This window comes from Heterodontus francisci, chromosome 34 (genome assembly GCF_036365525.1).
Source record: "Heterodontus francisci isolate sHetFra1 chromosome 34, sHetFra1.hap1, whole genome shotgun sequence".
Lineage (NCBI taxonomy): Eukaryota > Metazoa > Chordata > Chondrichthyes > Heterodontiformes > Heterodontidae > Heterodontus > Heterodontus francisci.
Window position 1 is genome coordinate 42095872 of NC_090404.1, and position 14562 is coordinate 42110433.

Sequence of the window (14562 nt, forward strand, 5' to 3'; positions counted from 1 at the left end):
CTCAGGATTAAATTCTATTTGCCACAGCTGTGCTTATCTTACCAGCCCATCTATATCATCCTGTAATCTAAAGCTTTCCTCCTCACGATTTACGACATCACCAATTTTTGTGTCATCTGCAAATGTACTGATCATACCTCCTTTATTCACATCTAAATCATTAATGTACACTAAAAACAGCAAGGGTCCCAGCAACGATCCCTGTGGTACACCACTGCACACAGGATCCAATTGCAAAAGCAACTGTCGACCATCACCCTCTGCCTTCGGCCACGAAGCCAATTTTGGATCCAATTTGCCAAATTGCTTGGGATTCCATGGGCTCTTACCTTCTTGACCAATCTCCCGTGCAGGACCTTGTCAAAAACCTTACTGAAGAGCGTGTAGACTACATCAATTGCTTTACCCTCATCTACACACCAAGTCACCTCCTCAAAACATTCAATCAACTTTGTTAGACATGATCTCCACCTGACAAAGCCATGCTGACACTTCTTGATTAATCCATGTCCCTCCAAGTGGAGATTAATCCTGTCACTCAGAATTTTTTCCAATCGTTTCCCTACCACTGATGTTAGACTCACTGGCCTGTAATTACCTGGTTTATCTCTGCTACCCTTCTTGAATAAGGGCAATTTGGTAAATTGGATCCACAATTGGCTTAGTGGCAGGAGGCAGAGGATGAGGCTTGACAGTTGTTTTTGCGATTGGAAGCCTGTGACCAGTGCTGTACTGCAAGGATCTGTTGGGACCCTTGCTGTTTCCGGTGTATGTTCATGATTTAGATGTGAATATAGGAGGTATGATCAGTACATTCACAGATGACACGAAAATTGGTGATGTCGTAAATAGTGAGGATGAAAGCATTAGATTACAGGATGATATAGCTGGGCTGGTAAAATGGACAGAGCAGTGGCAAATGGAATTTAATCCTGAGAAATGTGAGGTGATGCATTTTGGGAAGTCTAGCAAAGCAGGTTATTATACAATGGATGGTAGGACCCTTGGAAGTACAGAGAGTCACAGCGACATTGGTGTACTTGTCCATAGATCACTGAAGGCAGCAGCACAGGTAGATAAGGTGGTTAGGAAGGCATATGGGATACTTGTATCAATTAGCCGAGGCATAGAATATAAGTTCAGGGAGGTTATGATGGAACTGCATAAAATGCTAGTTAGGACACAGCTGGAGTACTGTGTACAGTTCTGGGCACCACACTACAGGAAAGATGTGACTGCACTGGAGAGGGTGCAGAGGAGATTCACCAGGATGTTGCCTGGGCTGGAGCATTTCAGCTCTGAAGAGAGACTGGATAGGCTAGGGTTGTTTTCCTTAGAGCAGCGAAGTCTGAGTGGGGACAAGATTGAGGTATATAAAATTATGAGGAACATAGATCAGGTAGGCAGGAAGAAACTTTTTTTTCCCTTCGTTGAGGTCTCAATAACTAGGTGGCATAGATTTAAGGTAAGGGGCAGGAGGTTTCGAGGGGATTTGAGGAAAATAATTCTCAATCAAAGGGTGGTTGGAATCTGGAACACACAGCCTGAAGGGGTGGTAGAGGCAGGAACCCTCACAACATTTCAGAAGTATTTAGATGAGCACTTGAAACACCATAGCATACAAGGCTACGGGCCAAGTGCTGGAAAATGGGAATAGAATAGTTAGGTCCTTGATGGCCAGCATGGACAAGATGGGCCAAAGGGCCTGTGTCTGTGCTGTATAACTCTATAACTCTATGACTCTAAGACAAAAGCAGGGATGTAATGCTGGAACTGTATAAAATGCTGTTTAGTCCACTGTTGGTGTGTTGCGTACATTTCTGGTTACCACATTACAGAAAGGACATTTTTGTTCTGGAGAGAATACAGAGGAGATTTACAAGAATGCTGCCAGGGCTCGAAAGTTGCAGCAATGAGGAAATATTGAATAGGCTAGCATTGTTTTCCTTAAAACAGAGGAGGCTGAGGGGTGACTTAATTGAGGTGTACAAAATTATGAGGGGCCTAGATAGAGTAAACAGGAAGGACCTGTCTCCCTGAGTGGAGAGGTCAATTACCAGGGGGCACAGAGTTAAAGTGATTGGTAGAAGGATTAGAGGGGACATGAGGAAAGGTTTTTTCACCCAGAGGGTGGTGGGAGTCTGGAATTCACTGCCAGGATGGGTGCTGGAGGCAGAAACACTCAATTCTTTTGAAATACACCTGGACATGCACCTGAAATGCTGTTACCTGCAAGGCTACAGGCCAGGTGCTGGAAGGGGGATTAGATTGCGCAGCTAGTTTTTTCAGCCACCATGGACATGACAGGCTGAATGGCCTCCTCTGTGCCATAATTCTTCTACGGTTTTAAATCACATTAACAAACCATAAGGGTTTTTCCAGCAATCGATGATAATTTCAAGCCACTTTCACTGAGCAGAGTTAAAATAAGCTGGATTTGCATTAGTTAATGAAATCCAAAATGCAGCAGTGGCTGCCTTTGTGGGATTGAAATCTCAGCCCCTGAGTACAAGCCATGGCCTGTGGATTATAAATGCAATGACAACACAACAGCATCATGAACCCAAAGGAACCACAAAAAGTATCGCTGGTCAAAGCATTGGCCTGCATGGGGATTAAACCCACAACCTTGGTGTGATGAGCACCACACGCCAAGCAGCTGAACTAACAGGCTCCAATGTGGATAGTCCGTGTTAATGTTAATATTTCAGGTCTGTGACCTTTCATTCAAACTCTTGCTCTCTCAACAGATGCTGATGTTTTGATTTGAGATTTCCAACATGTACAGAACATTGCTGTTATTTCTATGTTCAAATGGCTTTGACAAAGTCTATTCATCCACAAACCCTGGATTACCAATTCAACAACCCAACCACTCGGCCTGCAGTTTGAATGAATTGTGCTTGGAAATTCATCTCACTTCCATCTTCCAAAGCGAAGACCTCGATTCATAGGATAATCCTGAAGAAAAGCACCTTTTAATCAGCCATCAATTATTTAACAGCCAAAGCCACTGTCAAGTGATCGTGTGGCCGAGCAGTCTAAGGTGCTGTATTTAAGGTTCCAGTCTTTGTGTGGGTTTGGATTCCACTGCTGCCACAGTCTGTGTTCAGGCTTTGTTTGGACAGTGTTCTGATGGTTCTTAGTGAATGAATCCAAATCATCCATGTGTCCAGTTTCATTATCTTGGTTCCTGTGCTGATATTTCAAAGCATGACTAGTGCTCACAAACTCTGTGGGCCTGCAAGTGCAGTTTTATATTTACACTTGTCTTTTAATAAAGCTTCAATGTTAAGACCTTCTACGAGAACATTTTAAAAAGCCTCAATAGCTGTCAATGCTATTAGCAGCTCTGCAATTCTTTCAGATAACTCAACTTTAGAAAAGTCTCAATCCCCGCCATTGTCCCCACTGTGACTGACAAATTAGTCGATTGTCTCTCTACACTGCTGTCAATGTGACATAAATTCCAACTGATGTCTCTTGAAATTGATTTTCACATGGATTTGTTCTTCTAGCGTGCTATATATTTTCTTAGGCTCTTTCTGATCATCTTCTGATAAGCCTGAGGTATGTAGTTTATGAAGACCTTCGATTCCAATAGCTATCTGAATTTGAACTGCGAGTTTATCTGGTTCTGGTGCAGCCAAATCAAGGAACCATAGCTTTATCATATGTTTGAAAAGTTTAAATTTGGGAAGAGGATTGTGGCTTTCCAATTCATACGTGGGAATTTAACTGACATCTTGCTGACATTTCTGGGATTTTCCATGATTTCCTAGGTAGGAAGAAACTTTCCAGTTTTCATTCACTGGAAGGTTTCAATGTGTTACAGATCTAGCTGCCTGCAGTACTTTTACTTACCATCACCTGTTTCTGAACTCTATGGCACTGAGGGTCTGTGGCCCTGTTGCTCCCCTTCACACAGTTTTTCAGGCACTGTCCACAAAGTGGTGTTTTGGCGTGAACAGCACCATGATGTCTCAAATTGCTCTAATGGCTGTGATGGTTTTTTACAGCATTTTATTTTAAGCCTGCCTTTGAATCGATCAGCACTGGCCTTTTCCAGTCTTTTTCAAGCCTGCTTTTGAATTAACTTACACTGGCCTGAACGAAGTCAACTGATCACACCCCCTTTGACACTGAACCAGTGTCCCCTCAGTACAGTTACTCACTGCTCCCAATGGAGTACTGCCTGCTGATAGTGTTTCACCTCTTAGAGCTCTGTTGACAGCTTCTGCTCCCCTTGCAGAATGCTGCTGTAGTCCCAAACTCAATCTGATACTCTCCCAATGTGCCGTTAAAGCTCAAAATCTTCGACAAATCATTCACTGTGACCATATTGTGTTTCCTCTATCCTTCAATCGCAACCACACCAATCAGACAGATCGGACTGTTAAACTATATTGTGAGTTCTTTATTTAAGATTGCAGCAGTAGGTGTGGAAAGAGATGCAGTGGTTTTTGTCAAGGTTCATCCCAAGCAGCTCTGTAACACAGGAGTCTGTGCTCTACGGGCTGTTCCCAGGGACGCACACCGAGACAAACATCAACTGCTGCTGGAGGACTATCAATTCGGTGAAAGACGCCCTTTGGTCTACCCGAAACTTGCTGGTCTTCCAGCGCAAAGAGTTGTCCACCACCGAATGTTGCAGACTGGCACATTCCAGGGTCCAGGACTACGTGCTGAGGGACGCATTAAAGCTTGGGGCAGCCGCAGCAAAGGCTCAATGGGGAAAGACCACAGTGTAAGGACCTCCACCAAGCTGAACTGAGGGGCTGGATCCATGGGAAACCCCTCGAACTGTATCATTGATATTTTCATTTGCTGTAAATGTAAAACTGTAATTGGCATGACAATAGTGAAAGGGAAGGGTTGTGAAGAAATTCATGATAGTATAGAAGGAAACTGATCTCCCTTGCAATGTTTGTATTTTTTGGTGCTGTTTGAAATTGTTTGGCAATGTAATTTTTGCAGATTTTTATGAATAAAGTATATTTTGGAAATTAAAAAAAAAGATTGCAGCAGTATACAAATATTGCTGGAGAGCTCTTACTAGTGTGTCTTGCTTGGTCAATAAAACACATTCCAACTATTGTGTCACGTGTCAGACAACATCCTACCCTCCCTGATGATGTATACAAATTATGGACAAACCCACTCAAAGACACACGACAACAACAGCCACCATCAGTGATCTGTAGACATGCACTCCAAGGTCCCTCTGTTTCTCTATATGTCTTCCATTTATTTGTATTCTCTTGCCTTGTTAGCCTTTGCCAAATACATCACCTCACACCTATCCGGTTTGAATTCCAATTGCCACTATTCTGCACATGTCACTCGCCCATTGATATCTTTTTGCAGTCTACAGCTTTCTCTTCATTATCACCCATAAAGCCAAGCCTCCTTCGACAGCACCTTTCAAACCCGTGACCTCTACCATCTTGAAGGACAAGGGCAACAGATGCATGGGAAGACCACCACCTACAAGTTCCCCTCCAAACCACACCCCATCCTGACATGGAACAATATCACCGTTCTTTCACTGTCACTATATCACAATCCTAGAACTCCCTCCCTAACAACACTGTGGGTGTACCTACACCACATGGACTGCAGAGTTCTAGAAGGTGTCTCACCACCAACTTCTCAAGAGCAATTATTGATGGGCCAGCGATGCTAACATCCAGGAACCAACAGAAAAGGGAACATCTAAGAACGTCAATTCTCCTGGGTGACAATCAGTTATTTGGTAATTTGAGAAAACGTAAGGCAGCAAAAACATCCAAAGCAATTTCCAAATGAAGCCAGCATTTATTGTCCATCCCTAATTGCCCTTGAAAAGTCAATGGTTTGCTCGGTCATTTCAGAGGACAGTTAAAAGTGAATCACCTTGCTGTGGGTCTGGAGTCACATAGAGGCCAGAGCGGCAGATTTCCTTCTTGAAATAGTATCAGTGAACCAGAGAGGTTGTTTCAGCAATGGATGACAGTTTTGAGCCGCCTTCACTGAGCAGAGTTGAAAAGGGCCAGATTTGCATGAGTTCATGATAACTGGAACGTATCCACTGCTGCTGCAGTTGGATTTGAGCTCATAGGCCATGGGTGTGAGCTATGGGCTGTGGATTATCAGTGCCATAACAACACCATGTACCCAAAGGAAGCACATAAATCACTGCTGGTCGAAGGATTGGTCTGTATAGGGATTGAATCCATGACCTTCACAGTATTAGCAGCACACGCTCGCCAAGTGAACTAACAGCCCCCCATGCAAGGCCTGTATGTTAATATTAATGTTTCTGGTCTGTCACCTTTCATCAGAACTCTGTTCCTCTCTCAGCAGATGCTGAGTATTTCCAGCAGTTACTGTTTTGATTTCAGATTTCCAACATGCACAGAATTTTACTCTTATTTCTATTTTCAAATGTTTTTGGCAAAGTCGATCTATCCAGAAACCCTGGATTACCAATTCAACAATGCAACCACTCAACGTGCAATTTGAATGAATTGTGTTTGGAAATTCATCTCATTTCCATCTTCCAAAACAAAGACCTCGATTCAGAGGATAGTCCTGCAGAAAATAAAGGTCAAATAAATCAGCTTTTGTTTAAACACATTGTTGTAGATTTGTTGTCTTTCCCACCTGAGTGTTTAGCATCACCTGGCTGGAGTTCAGAAAGGACAATCTGGGGGAGGATCATACAGCAGGAACAGAACTTCAGCCTGAACACAGTCCTTCACGATCACGGCACCTTGGTCTTTCTCATGTCTCTTCACTGACAGCAAAGTCCCCATGTGGGTTAATCCTGAGCCTGTAAGAAATGTGTCCCAGCCGCTCTCTTCCATGTTCAGAGCTCCTGGGCACGGAACAGAAGGCTCCTTTACAACTGTGTTTCGAGTCAGGAAGAACAACAGTGAATGCTGGAACAAAAACAAGAAATGCTGGAATCACTCAGCAGGTCTGGCAGCATCTGTGGAAAGAGAAGCAGAATTAACGTTTCAGATCAGTGACCCTTCTTCGGAATGCTGGAAATGTGCTGTCAAATCAGAGATTGGTGTAAAACTGGGACCTGTTCCTGACTGAAAGTGAAACGGCAGGTATAATTTTCCAGTCTGAAAATTAATATTGTATTACTCTGTGGAGATTTAATGTGTTTGTGTGACAAGTCCTGAGTCTCCAATTTTAACACAGGTGTTAACTCATTTAAAATAAACCTTTTGAAATGAAATAAATTTAAGTCTGCATTAAAATAGCAGAAGCAGGAAGTCACTTCTGGTACAATTATACAACAGATATTTAATCTCCAGATAAAGAAGGACCTGCAGCGTGTTTCCAGGAATTCCATGCTTTATTGAAGTGTGAGTGTTAGACACCAGGATAACTAAAAATACACAGAACATCCACAGGAGTGCTATCACGTCAGTTACTCTGGGATCACTCCCACAGTGAAACTCCACCACTGACCCTGCTGAAGGTTGTAGGCTGAGGGAGTGGAGCCTCCAGGGGTGGACTGTGGTGTGAGAAAGCTGGGTTTCAGTATCCTGACAGATACATGGTGAGGAACCAGAGGAATCCTTACGAAGGAACCGTCTGGGGTTTTACCTGCCAATGTTGGTCTATGGGTAAATGATGCCTGACTCCCTCAACTGTCTTAAATTTAACGCAGTTTGGAACAAGTTGAATTCAGTTTCCAGAAGAATACGGACAAATATCACCTGCAGTGAGATCACGGCACAGTGGTACAGTAGTTAGCACCGCAGCCACACAGCTCCAGGGACCTGGGTTCGATTCTGGGTACAGCCTGTGACCGTGTGGGTTTTCTCTGGGTGCTCCGGTTTCCTCCCACTGCCAGAAACGTGCAGGTGATCGGTAGGTTGTCTGTTGTAAATTGCCCCTCGTGTAGATAGGTGGTAGGGAATATGGGATTACTGTAGGGTTAGTATAAATGGGTGGTTGTTGCTCGGCACAGACTCGGTGGGCCGAAGGGCCTGTTTCAGTGCTGTATCTCTAAATCATAATAAAATGAAATTGAGTGAGATTGAATCAGCCATTAGAGAAACTGAGAGATCTTTGGAAAAGAATATGGTGCACAATGATGGTAACAGTGGCAAAAGCTTTTCCAGCTACATCATGAGTGAGAAGATGGATACAGATGGTTTTGAGCCACTGAGAGACAGTTCAGGACAGATTGAAACAGATTACCAGGCTATGACAGAACTGTTAAATGACTATTTCACATCAGTCTGCACTCCTGTGGATGATGCTCAGATTCCAGCTGTGGGATGTGCTGCTGACAATAACATCATAAATAGTAAATTAGAAAGGGATTGTCATCCTGGATAAAATAGGAAATCTCAAACCTGATGGTGTTCCAGGTCCAGATGATATCTACCCAAGGGTGTTTAAAGAGATGGGACGGGTGATCTGTGAGCCCCTTGTCTGTATATTCAACAGCTCAGTAGAGGCAGGGATTGTTCCCTGAGATTGGAAGGTTGCTCACGTAGCTCCCATTTTCCAAATCAGAGCCAGGGAACTACAGACCCATCAGAGTGAGCTCGATCACAGGGAAGATGTTTGCAGGGATCCTAAGAGATGCTGTTTCTGATCACTGGGGAAGAGAAGGAGTCATTAGAGATACTCAACACGGCTTCAGAAAAGATGATCATGTCTTATAAACTTGTTTGTGTTTTGTTTAGAAGTTGCTGTGTTGGTGGGTGAGGGGAATCCGTTTACATTGTCTATCTCAGGGTGTAATTCAACAACATAGAGGTTGTGGGGCTGAAGGAGGTGAGCTGTGGTCTAACTAGTGTTTTGTTCCAACATAACCACTCTCCCATTTTCCATTAACTTCAATGTAATGAAAACTGGCAGTTTGAACCTGTCAGCATATTTTTTTTTTTTATTTCCATAATATACTTTATTCATAAACATCTGTAAAAATTACATTGCCAGACAGTTTCCAAACAGCACCAAAAAATACAAACATTGCAAGGGAGATCAGTTTCCTTCAATACTGTCATGAGTTTCTTCCCAATCCTTCCTTTTCACAATTGTCATGTCAATTACAGTTTTACATTTACAGCAATTGAGAATATTTACGATACAGTTCGAGGGGTTTCCCATGGATCCAGCCCCTCAGTCCAGCTTGGTGGGGGAACCTTACACTGTGGTCTTTCCCCATTGAGCCTTTGCTGCGGCTGCCCCAAGCCTTAGTGCGTCCCTCAGCACGTAGTCCTGGACCCTGGAATGTGCCAGTCTGCAACATTCGGCGGTGGACAACTCTTTGCGCTGGAAGACCAGCAAGTTTCGGGCAGACCAAAGGGCGTCTTTCACCGAATTGATAGTCCTCCAGCAGCAGTTGATGTTTGTCTCGGTGTGCGTCCCTGGGAACAGCCCGTAGAGCACAGACTCCTGTGTTACAGAGCTGCTTGGGATGAACCTTGACAAAAACCACTGCATCTCTTTCCACACCTGCTTTGCAAAGGCACATTCCAGGAGGAGGTGGGCGACCGTCTCTTCCCCACCACAGCCAACGCGGGGGCACTGGGCGGAGGGGGCGAGACTTCGGGTGTGCATGAAGGATCTGACGGGGAGGGCCCTTCTCACCACCAGCCAAGCTACGTCTTGGTGCTTGTTTGAAAGTTCTGGTGATGAGGCATTCCGCCAAATGACTTTGACGGTCTACTCGGGGAACCATCCGACAGGATCCACCGTTTCCTTTTCCCGTAGGGCCTTGAGGACATTCCGTGCAGACCACTGCCTGATGGACCGGTGGTCAAAGGTGTTTTTCCGCAGAAACTGCTCCACGAAGGATAGGTGGTACGGCGCCGCCCAACTGCATGGTGCGTTCCGCGGCAATGTGACCAGGCCCATCCTTCGCAACACCGGGGACAGATAGAACCTCAGCACGTAGTGACACTTGGAGTTTGCGTACTGGGGGTCTACACACAGCTTGATGCAGCCGCACACGAAGGTGGTCATCAGGATGAGGGCCACGTTGGGTACATTTTTCCCGCCCATGTCCAGAGATTTGAACATCGTGTCCCTCCGGACCCGGTCCATTTTAGATCCCCAGACGAAGCGGAAAATGGCTCGGGTGACTGCCACGGTGCAGGAGTGGGGTATGGGCCAGACCTGCGCCACGTAGAGCAACAACGTGAGCGCCTCGCACCTGATGACCAGGTTCTTACCCACAATGGAGAGAGATCGCTGCCCCTACATGCCCAACTTTTGTCGTACCTTGGCTACTCGCTCCTCCCATGTTTTGGTGCACGCCCCAGCCCTTCCGAACCATATCCCCAGCACCTTCAGGTAATCTGACCTGACGGTGAAGGGGACAAAGGATCGGTCAGCCCAGTTGCCAAAGAACATGGCCTCGCTCTTGCCGTGGTTAACTTTGGCTCCCGAGGCCAGTTCGAACTGGTCGCAGATGCTCATCAGTCTGCGCACGGACAGCGGATCCGAGCAGAAAACGGCGACGTCATCCATGTACAGGGAGGTTTTGACCTGAGTGCCTCCACTCCCTGGGATTGTCACCCCTCTTATGCTCGCATCCTTCCTAATAGACTCAGCAAAGGGTTCAATACAGCAAACAAACAAGACCGGGGACAGAGGACAGCCCTGTCTGACTCCAGATTTGATCGGGAAACTTTCAGATTCCCACCCGTTGATTGAGACTGCGCTACTGATGTTTGTGTAGAGCAGTTGGATCCAATTGCAGACTCCCTCCCCAAACCCCATTTTGGAAAGCACGTCCATCATGTAGGTGTGCGATATCCTGTCAAAAGCCTTCTCCTGGTCCAGGCTGATGAGGCAGGTGTCCACCCTCCTGTCCCGTACATAGGCGATCGTATCCCTGAGTAGCGCGAGACTATCAGAGATCTTCCTGCCGGGTACAGTACAGGTCTGATCGGGATGAATCACCAACTCCAGAGCAGACTTGACTCGACTGGCTATGACTTTGGACAGAATCTTGTAATCAACATTAAGCAGTGAGATGGGCCGCCAATTTCTGATTTCTGCCCTCTCCCCCTTCTGCTTGTAAATGAGGGTGATGATGCCTTTTCTCATGGATTCTGACATGCTGCCGGCCAGGAGCATACTCTCGTATACTTCCAGCAGGTCCGGGCCGACCCAGTCCCACAGGGCCGAGTACAACTCGACCGGTAAGCCGTCGCTCCCGGGGGTTTTACTCGTCTCGAAAGACTCGGCGGCCTTTGTCAGCTCGTCCAGAGTTAGCGGCTTGTCCAGTCTCTCCCTCCTGCTGTCATCTAGGACCTCTGTGATAGATGACAGGAAGGACTAGGAGGCTCTGCTGTCTGTGGGCTTCACGTCATACAGCCCAGCATAAAAGGATTTGCTGATCCTTAGTATGTCGGACTGCGAAGACGTTACCGAGCCATCTTCTTCCTTCAGGCTGCTGATAACAGAGCTCTCTCTGTGTACCTTTTGGAAGAAGTAACGCGAGCACGTCTCATCCTGCTCGATGGAGCGGACTCTGGACCGGAAGATGATCTTGGAGGCCTCCTTGGCAAAGAGCGAGGCCTGCTGGCTCTTCACCTCTTGGAGGTCCTCCTTGACCTCGACCCCCATTGACTGCAACCGGAGTAGATTTTGCATAATTTTCTGGAGTCGGGACAGTTCCCTCTGTCTCTCTCTCGCCTTCTGAACACCTTTGTGGATGAAGAACCTCTTGATGTTCTCCTTCATCGCTTCCCACCAGTGAAACGGAGACTCAAAGAGGGGTTTCACGGTCCTCCAACCTTTGTAATCCCTTTTGAGTTCCTCAACGTTCTCTGGGGTCAGCAGTGTCGCATTGAGCTTCCACGTCCCTCTGCCAACCCGCTGGTCGTCCTGTAAGTGACAGTCGGCCAGTAAGAGGCAGTGGTCGGAGAAGAACACCGGCTTGACGTCGGTGGATCCGACCGTGACAGCACGGGACACAAACAGGAAGTCAATCCTGGAACGGGCAGACCCGTCCGATCTTGACCATGTGTATCTGCGCTGCGTTCCGTCTGCAGGTTTGCTGAAGACGTCGTGCAGTTTGGCATCCTTAACTGTTTCTATTAGGAATCTGGACGTAGCGTCCAGTTTGCTGTCGTCACTGCCGGATCGTCCAGCCGCATCGATGATGCAGTTGAAGTCACCGCCTAGGATGACCGGCCTGGACGTCGCCAGCAGCAGTGGGAGCTGCTGGAAGACGGTCAGCCGCTCGCTGCGTTGTACCGGGGCGTACACGTTGATCAACCGGAGCGGAGCGTTGTTGTACATCACGTCTGCTACGAGGAGGCGGCCGCCCACCACCTCCTTAACTTCGGAGATGGTGAAGTTACCTCCCCGCAGCAGAATACCCAGGCCGGAGGAATGGCAGTCATTACCCCCCGACCAGATCGATGGCCCGTGGGACCACCATCGCGACCACTGCCTGTAGGTGCTGAGGTGTGGTATTCCACACTCCTGCAGAAACAGTAGGTCAGCTTTGACCTTGGCAAGTTAATCCAAGGTTGAAACACATCGCGTAGTAGATTTAATGCTACGCACATTAATGGAAGCAATTCTTACACCCATTTTTTACTAAAAATTAGTTGTTGCTTCCCATACCATTTGTCCTCGCTAGTCCCAGTCCTTCGGGATGTTCCTGCATACCCATCGTGTGCGCAAGCAGTTTCACGTTGGTTGGGCTCAGAAACCCCTCCTGAGTTTTCATGCAGGGCTTGTGCCGCTCGGGTGACATCGGGGGGGTCTTGTAGGCAGAGAGCATTGGGTTGTCCTCAGCTGCTTCCATCTGTTCCTCCTCGAAAACATCACAGCTCCCGGTCTCCCGGAGCTCAGGTGCGCCAGACGTGTCTTTGCTCCCGGTGTCCCGGAGCTGAGATGTGTTGGCCACGTCGTTACATGTGGGGCATTGGGGTTGGGGCACGCCGGGCCCATCACAGCTTCCAGTGCCCGGGGCCTGGGATGCTTTATCATCCATCTCGGAGTTCTGCCGCCTCTTTTGAAGGGGCTGTCGTTCCAGCATTTCCCCGTCCAGTGAAGTGGAGTTGTTGCAGTCTGATTCAGAAGAGAGCCTCCTCTTGCCACTGGTTTGGGTGGTGGCTTTGGGATGTTTTTTCTTTGTGGTTTTCTTCTGGACCACTTGCCACTGACCTGTTTGTCTATCTGCTGCCTCCTCCTCCATTGATTCTGTCTGTGGAGGAGGGGTTTCCGGGCGCTGGGTAGGTGCTGGGTCGTTGGTTTCAGCTGCCTCCCCTTCCTTCTCAGGTTGAAGTTCCTCACTGCAAAGAAGGTTTCTGGTCTCCTTTCGAACAGCGGACGCCTTCGTCGAACCTTCTCCCGGCCTTTCCTTGGACCTTGCCGCCTGAGCATAGCTGAGACAACGTTTGGGGCAGGTCTTGTAGAGATGGCCTGCCGCACCGCACAAGTTGCAACACTTAGTCTGCTTACAGTCCTTGGTCTGATGGCCTTCCTCCTTGCAGTTCTTGCCAACAACCGTGCTGCAGTTGGCTGCCATGTGACCAGATTTGCCACAGGTGCGGCAAACTCTGGGCTGCCCAGCAAAGACCAATAAGCCTCGACTTCCCCCGATAGCGAAGCTGGAGGGAGGGTGGATGATGGCTCCACTGGCTTCTACCTTCAAGGTCACCTTGACCTGCCGCTTGCTGGTCCAGATCCCAAAGGGGTCCTTGACATCAGTGCTGCTGCCGGCCACCTCGACGTACCTGGCGAGAAAGGTGAGTACATCCACCACCGGAACATGGGGGTTGGAGAGGTGAATCGCCACCACCCGGTCCCGTTGTGACGGAAGCGTGAAGAGCGGCTCCGCTGTGAGGATCGACAGTGGCGCCCGGTCCCCTTTCTCCTTGAACGCCTTCAGGAACTTGATGCATCCCGCCACGTTCCGGAACGTCACGTCGAAGTATCCACTGCTGGGGAAATCCTGCAGGCAGAAGACGTCCGTCGCTTGAAATCCGCAGCAATCGAAGAGAATTTTCTTGATGAAGAAGGTGCGATCGACCGGTGCATCTCCTTCCTTGTCCTTCACGACCACCCGAACGGTGTTGCGCACTCCCTGGGCCGAAGCTCGAAAATTGGTTATAGCCATTTTACTCAAAGCTTCCCCAGAATCAAAAGGCAATGATCATGGTCTCTTCTCAATCAAATAAGCACTGATAAGAACAGATATTACACTTGATCTTAGCCAAAAGGCCGAGAAGCCTACCCTCCCTGATGATGTATACAAATTATGGACAAACCCACTCAAAGACACACGACAACAACAGCCAACATCAGTGATCTGTAGACATGCACTCCAAGTCCCGCTGTTTCTCTACATGTCTTCCATTTATTTGCATTCTCTTGCCTTGTTAGCCTTTGCCAAATACATCACCTCACACCTATCCGGTTTGAATTCCAATTGCCACTATTCTGCACATGTCACTCGCCCATTGATATCTTTTTGCAGTCTACAGCTTTCTCTTCATTATCACCCATAAAGCCAAGCCTCCTTCGACAGCACCTTTCAAACCCGTGACCTCTACCATCTTGAAGGACAAGGGCAAC

At 47.5% G+C, this 14562-nt stretch overlaps 1 protein-coding gene and 1 non-coding gene across 2 annotated transcripts in view; one reads left to right on the plus strand and one right to left on the minus strand.

Annotated features, from left to right (window-relative positions):
* Positions 1-14562, plus strand: part of LOC137349417 (zinc finger protein 585A-like) — a 79597-nt gene that overhangs the window by 18274 nt on the left and 46761 nt on the right. The window lies entirely within an intron of this gene.
* Positions 14036-14220, minus strand: LOC137349444 (U2 spliceosomal RNA). The gene has a single exon (XR_010969400.1). It is a non-coding gene; the product is annotated as a U2 spliceosomal RNA (small nuclear RNA).